Source organism: Amblyraja radiata, unplaced genomic scaffold (genome assembly GCF_010909765.2).
Source record: "Amblyraja radiata isolate CabotCenter1 unplaced genomic scaffold, sAmbRad1.1.pri scaffold_893_ctg1, whole genome shotgun sequence".
Taxonomy (NCBI): Eukaryota; Metazoa; Chordata; class Chondrichthyes; order Rajiformes; family Rajidae; genus Amblyraja; species Amblyraja radiata.
This window is the reverse complement of record NW_022630893.1, coordinates 10,246-20,846: the sequence shown is the minus strand read 5'-3', so window position 1 is coordinate 20,846 and position 10,601 is coordinate 10,246. Positions and strand designations below refer to the sequence as shown.

The 10,601-nt window shown below is 47.0% G+C and overlaps 1 long non-coding RNA gene across 1 annotated transcript; it reads right to left on the bottom strand.

Annotated features, from left to right (window-relative positions):
• Nucleotides 1–327: 327 nt before the first annotated feature.
• On the bottom strand, nt 328–9,356 carry LOC116970449. The gene is made up of 3 exons (XR_004411146.1): nt 9,304–9,356; nt 9,120–9,215; nt 328–377 (listed from the first exon to the last, which is right to left on the bottom strand). It is a non-coding gene; the product is annotated as an uncharacterized LOC116970449 (long non-coding RNA).
• Nucleotides 9,357–10,601: the final 1,245 nt, after the last annotated feature.

The window sequence follows — 10,601 nt, the reverse complement described above, 5'->3', positions numbered from 1 at the left end:
AGTTTAGGAACAACAACAGCTGGAATAGAGTGAACATTTACCCAGTTATCAATTACTGGTAAATGCAGCATTTATTTCTGAAATGTCACCCACCATTTTGTGACTGCACTTTCACTTCACCAAACTGTAGTGTAACCCCTCACCTTCAGAAACACCACACTGTCTTTTTGATCCATCTGTAGCTGCAACTTTAAGAGTTCCCCCTGAATGGATTCTAAATTCTCTTGAATGTTTCCAAGATTTGTCTCCATTGTATTTAGAATCTTCCTCTCTCCCTCCCGGATATCTGCCAGTGTGCGCTGCTCTTTCTCAGTGAGAATCTGGTGCAGTTCAGCATACTGGGATGCAATCTTGGACTGAAGGTTGTGTGACTGTTCCTATGAAATAAAAGGTGAAGATTAATATATAATGTCACTGGTTGTGTTTCCTCACGACTTTAACGGTGACATTTGGCCTGTGCATGTTTTATTTGCTTTGGCATTTCAATAGTTTGTCTAATGTAGACAAAAATGCTGGAGGAACTCAGCGGGTGATGCTTGAGACCCTTCTTCAGACTTCACGAAATGTCGTGAGGGTAATGTTATAACCCATCAATCCTCTACCCCCAATACAATTCCCTGCTGCCTGTTCCTTTTGTGAGGGATAAGATGATTAAACCACCATTGTGAGGGGCCGAACGGTTGTAGTCACCGACCTTGTGATGGGCCGAGTAACTGGAAAAACCAACCTTGTGATTCGAACAAACAGTCAGACCTTCAGAGCTGTTGATAACATTGTCCCATAACAAGATGAGGTAAGGAATGTAGCTGACAACGCAGAAGCTATTCTTTAGGTCAAAGGCAATTAATTAGGTTAGGGCACAGATACTGCGCATGCTTAATCAGTTAAATGAATATTAACTTTACGCCCCTCATGACAAAGAACCTAATTTAAATGTACATGCGATGTATGATGTGGGAGGAGAGGGAATGATTGATGACGCACGGAGGAGAGGGTTGGAAGATTGTGAACCTCGGTACCCTGATTGGAAGGGGTCAGAAGGGGAGGCGTCCGATCAATAAAGGCTGTATACTGAATTGTATAAAAATAGACGTTTTTCCTTTGCTCGGTGTGTCTCAACTTGGAGAGGCACCCGATTCTGCAGACTCGCAAATAAAGCATTTCTTGTTTCCACGATTTAGTCTCTGAGTAGTGATTGTGAGCACAAACAATATATCTCACAAGTTGGGGGCTCGTCCGCGATCGCCACTCCGGCCACTTGACGGAGGCACGAAAGGAAGGGAAGGTGCACCCTGCTGATTCAGCAGTCTCTGATCTCCTTGCTTGCCGTCAGTGGTTTGAGCGAGTGATATTCGGACAAGAGACTCTGGAAACAAGAGGGAATCCGGTGAAAGCAATCGAGCAATTTCTGTGCACAGGACTCGGGTAAGAATATTGACTATTAAGTATTACTCGGGCGATTGGGTTCTGTTGGACGGGAAAAGGTCTGACAGGGATGGGTAACCGGAACGGGCAAAGTAAGGGCCCGGGGAAAAAGGCTCAAACTGGTGAAGAGCCGCACATTCCGCCTAATAGTCCATTGGGGCGGATGTTGCACGGATGGGGTGAGGGGGGGGACTCAGGGTAAAAGTAAGAAAGTCATGATAAAGTATTGTTACTTTGAATGGCCAAAGGAACCCATAAAAGGGAGTTCAGTGTGGTGGCCAAGGTTGGGATCCAATGAGGATTGGGTAAAACAGGCCTTGAAAATATTCGTAAATGAGAAAGAACCGATAAATCAGATAGAAATAGATTACGCCCAGTGTTGGATACCCTACAATGGGATGTACCCACTAAAAACAGATGCTCAGAAGGTATACGTACGACGAGATGAGGAACAACAGAAAGGAAAAGCAAAAATGATGTTACAAGCAGTGCAGCAGGTAGTAGAAAAGAACAACAAAGGTGACAGAAGGCTGGGCACTTATGGTGACCAAGAACGAGGTAGAGGTAGAGGACGAGGAAGAGGAAGGGGTGAATGGAGGGACCAAGGTTGGGGTCCCCCGGGAAATAAAGAACAAGGATCAGGGGGATGGCGCACCGGGCCATCCCGGTGTTATCATTGTCACAAAGAAGGACACTTTAAAAGAGAATGTCCAAAGATAAGGCATGAAGTACAATCATACACACTGATGGAGGAATAGAGGGGTCAGGGGTTCCCCTCCTTGGGGTTTGTAGGACGTACACGGGAACCCTTGGTAAACTTAAAATTAGGTCCCCAAGGAGAAGACACGGTATTTATGGTAGACTCAGGGGCGGAAAGATCAAGTGTAACCAGGATACCGGAGGGAATGGGATTAGGGGAAAAGCAAGTCAAAATCTCTGGAGTAGGGGGAAAGGTAATGAAAGCTCCCGAGATAGAAGGAGTAATGGTAAGATATGAAAATCGAGAGGCCATGGAAGACTTAATCCTGGTGCCCCAGGCAGGAATAAATCTGATGGGAAGGGACTTACAAGTTCAATTAGGAATGGGCACAGCTCCCGTAGGTGGACAGATTATAGTACAACTATATAAATTGACGACCGAAGATGAAGAAAGAATAGTCTCACAGGTGTGGGCAAGAGAGGGAAATAGGGGAGGGCTAAGAATACCACCTCTGAGGATAGCCTTGCGAGAAGGAAGTGAAGTAGTGCAAGTAAGACAGTATCCGATTTCAATGGAAGGAAGGAAAGGGCTGCAGCCAATTATAGAAAACTTACTGAAGGATGGAGTATTGGAGAGTTGTATGTCCCCCTACAACACGCCAATACTCCCTGTAAGAAAGACTGATGGAACGTTCCGACTGGTCCAGGACCTAAGAGAATTGAATAGGGTAGTTAGGGCTCGACACCTGGTAGTCCCAAATCCTTATACCATAATGGGACGTATACACCCTAACCACAGGTGGTTCAGTGTGGTAGATCTGAAAGACGCCTTTTGGAGCTGCCCCCTGGCTGAGGAAAGTAGAGACCTTTTTGCATTCGAGTGGGAAAACCCAGACACACTGAGGAAGCAACAGTATCGATGGACTGTGCTCCCTCAGGGATTTACTGAATCCCCGAACCTGTTCGGGCAAATATTAGAACAAGTATTAGAGGATGTTCCCAGGACCTATGGGACACAATTATTGCAGTACGTAGATGATTTGTTACTCTCAGGCGGAGAAGAAGTGCCAGTAAGGGATGCAACCATAACCCTCTTAAACTTTTTAGGGGAAAAGGGATTGAGAGTGTCCAAAAATAAACTACAATTTGTGGAACAGGAGGTTAAATATCTAGGACACCTGATTAGTGACGGGAAAAGGAGAATAAACCTGAAAGAATAGCTGGGATCACCGGGCTGCCGATGCCAAGGAACAAAAAAGAAATCAGGAAGTTTCTGTGGTTAATTGGATACTGTAGATTATGGATAGACAATTACACCCGACAAGTCAAGTTCTTGTATGATAAATTGTGTGAGGAGACTGATAAAGTACAATGGGATTCTGAGGACGAACAGAGATTTGGAGAAATAAAGAATAGCCTGATCACCGCACCAGTACTGACCCTCCCGTCCATTGATCAACCATTCCATCTCTTTGTTAATGCGGAGAATGGAATTGCATTCGGGGTACTGACACAAAAGAGAGGAGGGAAGCGACAGCCAGTCGCATTCCTTTCTAAACTCTTGGATCCGGTATCACGAGGGTGGCCTGTATGTATTCAAGCGGTCGCAGCAACAGCAATATTAGTGGAAGAAAGTAGAAAATTGACATTTGGAGGTGACCTGGTAGTATCTACTCTCCACACGGTCCGGACAATACTAACTCAGAAGTCCAACCGGTGGTTGACTGACTCCAGGATCCTAAAGTACGAAGTGATACTTATGGAAAAAGACGATTTGACCATTCTGACCGATAAGAATTTAAACCCTTCCCAGTTTTTATACTCGGCGGACGACGAGCAGGATGGGCAGAGACCAGAACACTACTGTAGCGAAGTTATAGAACTACAGACCAAGAGCAGGGAGGATTTGGAGGAGCAGCCTCTGGTAGAGCGAGAAAGGTGGTTTATAGACGGTTCTTCCCGCTGTATAAATGGAAAAAGATATAGTGGGTATGCCATAATAGGAGGAGAAGGATTTGAAGGAGTGGAGGCGGGCAGGTTGCCAGGTAGTTGGTCGGCTCAGTCATGTGAATTGTATGCCTTAATACGGGCGTTAGAATTGTTGGAGGGGAAGGAAGGAACGGTGTACACCGACTCCAAATATGCATTTGGAGTAGTGCACACGTTTGGGAGAATATGGAAAGAAAGGGGGATGATTACAGCAAGAGGAAAGGAGTTGGCACATGAGCAATTAATTGAGAAGGTGCTGGAAGCATTACATTTGCCAGAAAGGATAGCGGTGGTCCATGTGGCGGGACACCAAAAGGGGAACTCATTAGAAGCAAGGGGAAATGAAGCGGCAGACGGAGCCGCCAAAAAGGCAGCGACAGAAGGAACAGTGAGGATGTTGTCTTTAATACCATTAAGGGAAGGAGTAGGAAAGATACCTGTATTCTCACAGGAGGAGGAGGATAAAATGAATGAGTTAGGGGCTCGGCGTTCCACTGACGGGAGGTGGTGGACGCCGGATGGGAAACAAATGTTAACCAAAGGATTAACTCGGGATTTGATGACACAACTGCACTCCCAGTCACATTGGGGAGTGCAGGCCCTGTGTGACACACTACTACGGACCTACGCTTGCCGAGGTATCTATACTTTGGCTAAGCAGACAGTCTCCGGTTGTGTGTTATGTCAGAGGGTTAACAAGAAGGTAATGAGAGCTGTCCCTGGTGGAGGACAACAATTGGCTATAAGACCCTTCCAGAGAATACAGGTAGATTTTACAGAACTTCCAAGAATACAAAGGTGGAAATACCTCCTAGTAGTTGTAGACCATTTCACCAGGTGGGTGGAAGCATTTCCCACGATAAATGCCACCACTCAGGCAGTAACCCGGATATTATTAGAACAAATCATTCCCTGATACGGGGTCATCGAATCCATAGATTCCGACCGAGGAACACATTTTGCCTCTAAGGTTCACCTGTTGGTTTGCAGTACCTTGGGAATAAATTGGAAATTGCATACACCGTGGCACCCCCAGAGTTCTGGGCGAGTGGAAAGGATGAATGCAACCCTTAAAACACAGATAACTAAGTTAATGGAGGAAACCAGACTACCCTGGACTAAGTGTTTACCGATTGCATTATTAAGAATACGAACGGCACCCCGTAAAGATATTGCGGTGTCTCCCTACGAAATGTTGTTTGGGCTGCCCTATCTTGGAAAGGTAGAGGGCACGCCGACCTTCGAAGGCAGCGATGTGTTCCTGAGGAACTATTTACTGGCAGTGTCTCGTTCCCTTGCAGAATTAAAAATAAAAGGACTGTTGGCACAAAGTCCACCACTCGACTTTCCAATACACGTTATAAAGGCCGGTGACTGGGTACTGATTAAAAGTTGGAAGGAGGAGAAACTGCAGCCCCGGTGGACTGGCCCATACCTGGCATTGCTGACAACGGAGACAGCAGTACGAACAAAAGAAAAAGGGTGGACACATGCGACCTGGGTTAAAGGACCCGTTGACCAGACGTCAGTTCCTGAGAAAGACGATCAGTGGACGGTAAAACCAGGGAATAAGCCCCTGGCATTAACTTTCAGTAAGAAATAAGTGTATGAAACTAACAGCATGAAAGGAGCAGTTGCAGTATTACTAACTATGTATGTAACCATTATAAGAAGTGTTAATAACTGTGATAAGTGCTACCATCCTATCAGATATGGAGGGCGAACAACCAGAGCATTTACCTATCATTCCCATGTAAGTGATGTTTGCTACGACCTAAGGACTAGAGCTGTTTGTCAGGACGGAGGGAGGGGGTATTATGTAGTAGAAAATAAGGGACATGTAGGAAGTGTTGGGCACATTACCTGCCCAAAAGGGGAGAAATGGGTCTGCATGACCAAGGGAGGACAGTTCGACATCCCTTCCCGAGCCAGGGATGAAACATTAGACAGAATTAAGGAGGTAGTGATAGGGAAGTTAGCAGAAGCAGTAGTCAACAAACCTCCCCCACCTTCCCAGTCTCAACTGCACCAGACTATGTATGATGAAATAAAGCAACAGATTGAGATCCCCGAAGTGGGGAGAAACCTGTTTGTGGACTTGGCCCTCCGGATAGCCAGAACCCTGAATGTGACTAACTGTTGGGTTTGTGGAGGACCGCTGATGAGCTCACGCTGGCCATGGAGAGGATCTATCATTGAGGTATGGGACCTGATAAAGTGGAATTTGACGGTGGGAAGAGATCGAAGTCCCCAGGAATGGGTCCTGACACACACCCCGGTTGGAACTGAGTGTATCGCCAAGCCCTGGGCAAAGGATGCCATCCTAGTAGGCAGCAGCCCCTGCCAGCGCATCATCACCCAGTGGCCAAATCAATCCCGAGTGTGGTGGCCAGAGGAACCTCAATGGTATCCCACTGTAAAGGATGAAGGAAACTGTACTATCTGGATGAAGACTGATGGAAGCGAATCGACTGGATTATGGAATTGCACCGGGAACAACCCTTACCAGGGAATCCCAGTGTTGCAGGACATATGGGACAATGTTACCTCTAGTGGACCTGCCCCTGAAGGACTGCTATGGATATGCGGACACAAGGCATACTCGGTATTGCCAGAAAAATGGATGTGGGACTTGTTTAATTGGACTGATACAACCAGGGTTTTTTCTGTTGACCACTGAGGAGGGGCGGTCGCTAGGCACACCCATCTTTGACGATCTACACCGAACGAAGAGAGGAATGGACATCGGAAAATGATGAGTGGCCACCTGCAAGAATCATCTCATATTATGGACCAGCCACTTGGGCACAGGACGGATCCTGGGGCTACCGGACCCCAGTGTATATGTTAAATCGGATCATAAGACTACAGGCAGTGCTGGAAGTAATTACTAACCAGACTGCGTCTGCACTAGAGATGTTGGCAAAGCAGCAGACACAGATGAGAACAGCGATATACCAAAACCGTTTGGCCTTAGACTATTTACTAGCCGAAGAGGGAGGAGTATGCGGAAAATTCAACCTCTCTAATTGCTGCCTAAACATAGATGACAACGGGCAAGCAGTAATGGATATATCAGAAGGAATCAGAAAAATAGCACATGTCCCGGTACAGAGATGGAACACAATCATGGGAGCAGGATGGTGGGATTACATCTTAGGAGGAGCCTGGTGGAAAGCGGTGGGACTGGTGATTTTATGGGCATTAGCTGCATTGATCATTATTCCCTGTTGTATACCATGTCTCAGGGTTCTTATAACTAGAAGTATAAGCCAAATGCAGGCAGTTGTAGTCCCCATGGGGGAGAAAGGGGGCGTCCAGAAGATAATGATAATGAGGCCGAGAGAGGACCCAGAGGAAAGAGATATAAGAAGAATGTTATTAGCTTTGGAACAGCAGGAAGTCTAGGAATGGGGTTTAATACAGGATGCGTAGCAAAAGAAAAAGGGAGGATTGTGAGGGATAAGATGATTAAACCACCATCATTGTGATGGGCCGAGTAGCTGGAATCACCAAACTTGTGATTCCAACAAACAGTCAGACCTTCAGAGCTGTTGATAACATTGTAGAATAACAAGATAAGGTAAGGAATGTAGCTGACAACACAGAAGCTATTCTTTAGGTCAAAGGCAATTAATTAGGTTAGGGCACAGATACTGCGCATGCTTAATAAGTTAAATGAATATTAACGTTACGCCCCTCAAGACAAAGAACCTAATTTAAATGTACATGCGATGTATGATGTGGGAGGAGAGGGAATGATTGATGACGCACGGAGGGGAGGGTTGGAAGATTGTGAACCTCGGTACCCTGATTGGAAGGGGTCAGAAGGGGAGGCGTCCGATCAATAAAGGCTGTATACTGAATTGTATAAAAATAGACGTTTTTCCTTTGCTCGGTGTGTCTCAACTTGGAGAGGCACCCGATTCTGCAGACTCGCAAATAAAGCATTTCTTGTTTCCACGATTTAGTCTCTGAGTAGTGATTGTGAGCACAAACAATATATCTCACATTAACATTCATAGCAAAAGGATTTGAGTATAGGAGCAGGGAGGTTCTACTGCAGTTGTACAGGGTCTTGGTGAGACCACACCTAGAGTATTGCGTACAGTTTTGGTCTCCAAATCTGAGGAAGTACATTATTGCCATAGAGTGAGTGCAGAGAAGGTTCACCAGACTGAATACTGGGATGTCAGGACTTTCATATGAGGAAAGGCTGGGTAGACTCTGCTTATACTCGCAATTGAAAGATTGAGGGGGAATTTATTGAAACTTACAAAATTCTTAAGGGGTTTTACAGGCTAGATGCAGGAAGATTGTTCCCGATGTTGGGGGGGTCCAGGACAAGGGGTCACAGCTTAAGGATAAGGGGGAAATCCTTTAGGACCGAGATGAGAAAAACGTTTTTCACACAGAGAGTGGTGAATCTCTGGAACTCTCTGCCACAGAAGGAAGTTGAGGCCAGTTCATTGGCTATATTTAAGAGGGAGTTAGATGTGGCCCTTGTGGCTAGAGGGATCAGGGGGTATGGAGAGAAGGCAGGTAAGGGATACCGAGTTGGATGATCAACCATGATCATATTGAATGGCGGTGCAGGTTCGAAGGGCCAAATAGCCTACTCCTGCACCTATTTTCTATGTTTCTGAAATGTCGTGAGGGTAATGTTATAACCCATCAATCCTCTACCCCAATACAATTCCCTGCTGCCTATTCCTTTCCACGTTCCCATTCATGCCCATTTATCCATCCACCACCACTTTCCCAGGGATTATAACAGTCACCGATTGACCATTGAACCAGCGTGTATTGGGGACGTGGAAGGAATCCGACGCGGTCACAGGGAGAAGGCATGAACCACACGGGCAGCACCCGAGGTCAGGATCGAACCTGCTCACCAGAACTAGGAAACAGCAGCACTACTTGTGTCACTGCGCTGCCCTATTATTACACGCAGCACAGGGATCAAATCTACGCAAGATCAGGAAATCGAAACTTAAAAGCCTCACCAGAACTCCAGAAATCTTCTGTTTCTGTTCCTGCTCCATTTGCTGGATCCCTGATTTCTCATTTGTGAGTGACTGGATGGAAGATTTCACCTGATCCTGGGATTGTGATTGAAAATCAAAGAATATAAGTGTTAGATAATAAAGATGGAATTAAACAATGATGCGATCAAACGTCGATTTTTACCTTGTAGGTTTCTGCAGCTTCTGCTATCAGCGTGAAGCTGTGAGACTTGTGTTCTCGCCCAGCTGCACAAAACACACAGATCAGCTTCTTGTCAGTTTCACAAAACAGCTTCAGTTCTTCCTGATGTTCCTCGCACTGAAGTTTACTTTCCTTCTCTGTCCGATTCAGGCTCAGTTCGAGCTTTCTCAGACAGTCTCGCCAAGGCCCGACTCACCCTGAGGGTGCGGTCTGTAAACTCCTCTCTACATTCCGGGCAGGAGTTTCTCCCCTCCCTGTCCCAACTCTGTGTGATACAGGAGCGGCAGAAGTAGTGCCCACACTCCAGTGACACCGGATCGGTGAAGAAATCCAGGCAGATGGGACAAACTGCCTCCTCGGTCCAACTCTCGACCTGGTCTTTCGCAGCCATTTTAACCTCCACTTCCTGGTTCAAAACGCATTCCCATTCGCTGAAACTGCTGACGTCCTGCAGTAATTAATTGGAGCGCCGGAGGCTGAAGTTCATGGGATCAAGAGGTGAATGGATAGGGTGAATGCACAGTCTTTACCCGGAGTAGTGGAGTCGAGAACTAGAGGACACAGGTTTGTGGTGAGAGGTGCAAGATTTAATCGGAACCTGGGGAACAATATTTCCACACAGAAGGTCGTGGGGAAATGGAACAAGCTGCCAGAGGAGGTAAGTCAGGCTGGACAACAACGTGTGGACGGGCTTTAGGACCAGGGGGAGCCCGGAGCTGTGGAACAATCAATGAAAGGGGCGGGGCAAGGCTGAGGGGAGGCGGAGCTCAGCCCCGTCAATCACAGCCCTGACCAAAGATTATAGAGGAGCAAGATAGACCACTCCTCGACATTTTTCGAGCTCAGATTCAAGTCCGAGAACGCGGCGGCTGTTACCCGTTATGTCCCTCGATTTGTCGAGACATCACAAGCAAAGATCACAAGCCCGCCGTGAAGAAGGGTGCAATCAAAGATTATACAACTCTGCTCTATCATCTCTGGGTGCAATGGTGGGCCGGGGGGTTCGGCGGCGGCCGCAATCAAAGATACGAGAGGAGCTCTGCTCTATAATCTTTGGTCGGAATGGGACGGCTGTGCGTTATAATGTGCTATCGTTCCACTCCCTCTCCCCCTTCTCCCTGTTCCCTTCTCCCTCTCCCCCCTCTCCCTCTCCCCCTTCTCCCTCTCCCCCCTTCTCCCTCTCCCCCCTTTTCCCCTTCTCCCTCTCCCCCTTGTCCCCTTCTCCCTCCCCCCCTTTTCCCCTTCTCCCCACTCCCCCCTTCTCCCTCTCCCCCTTCTCC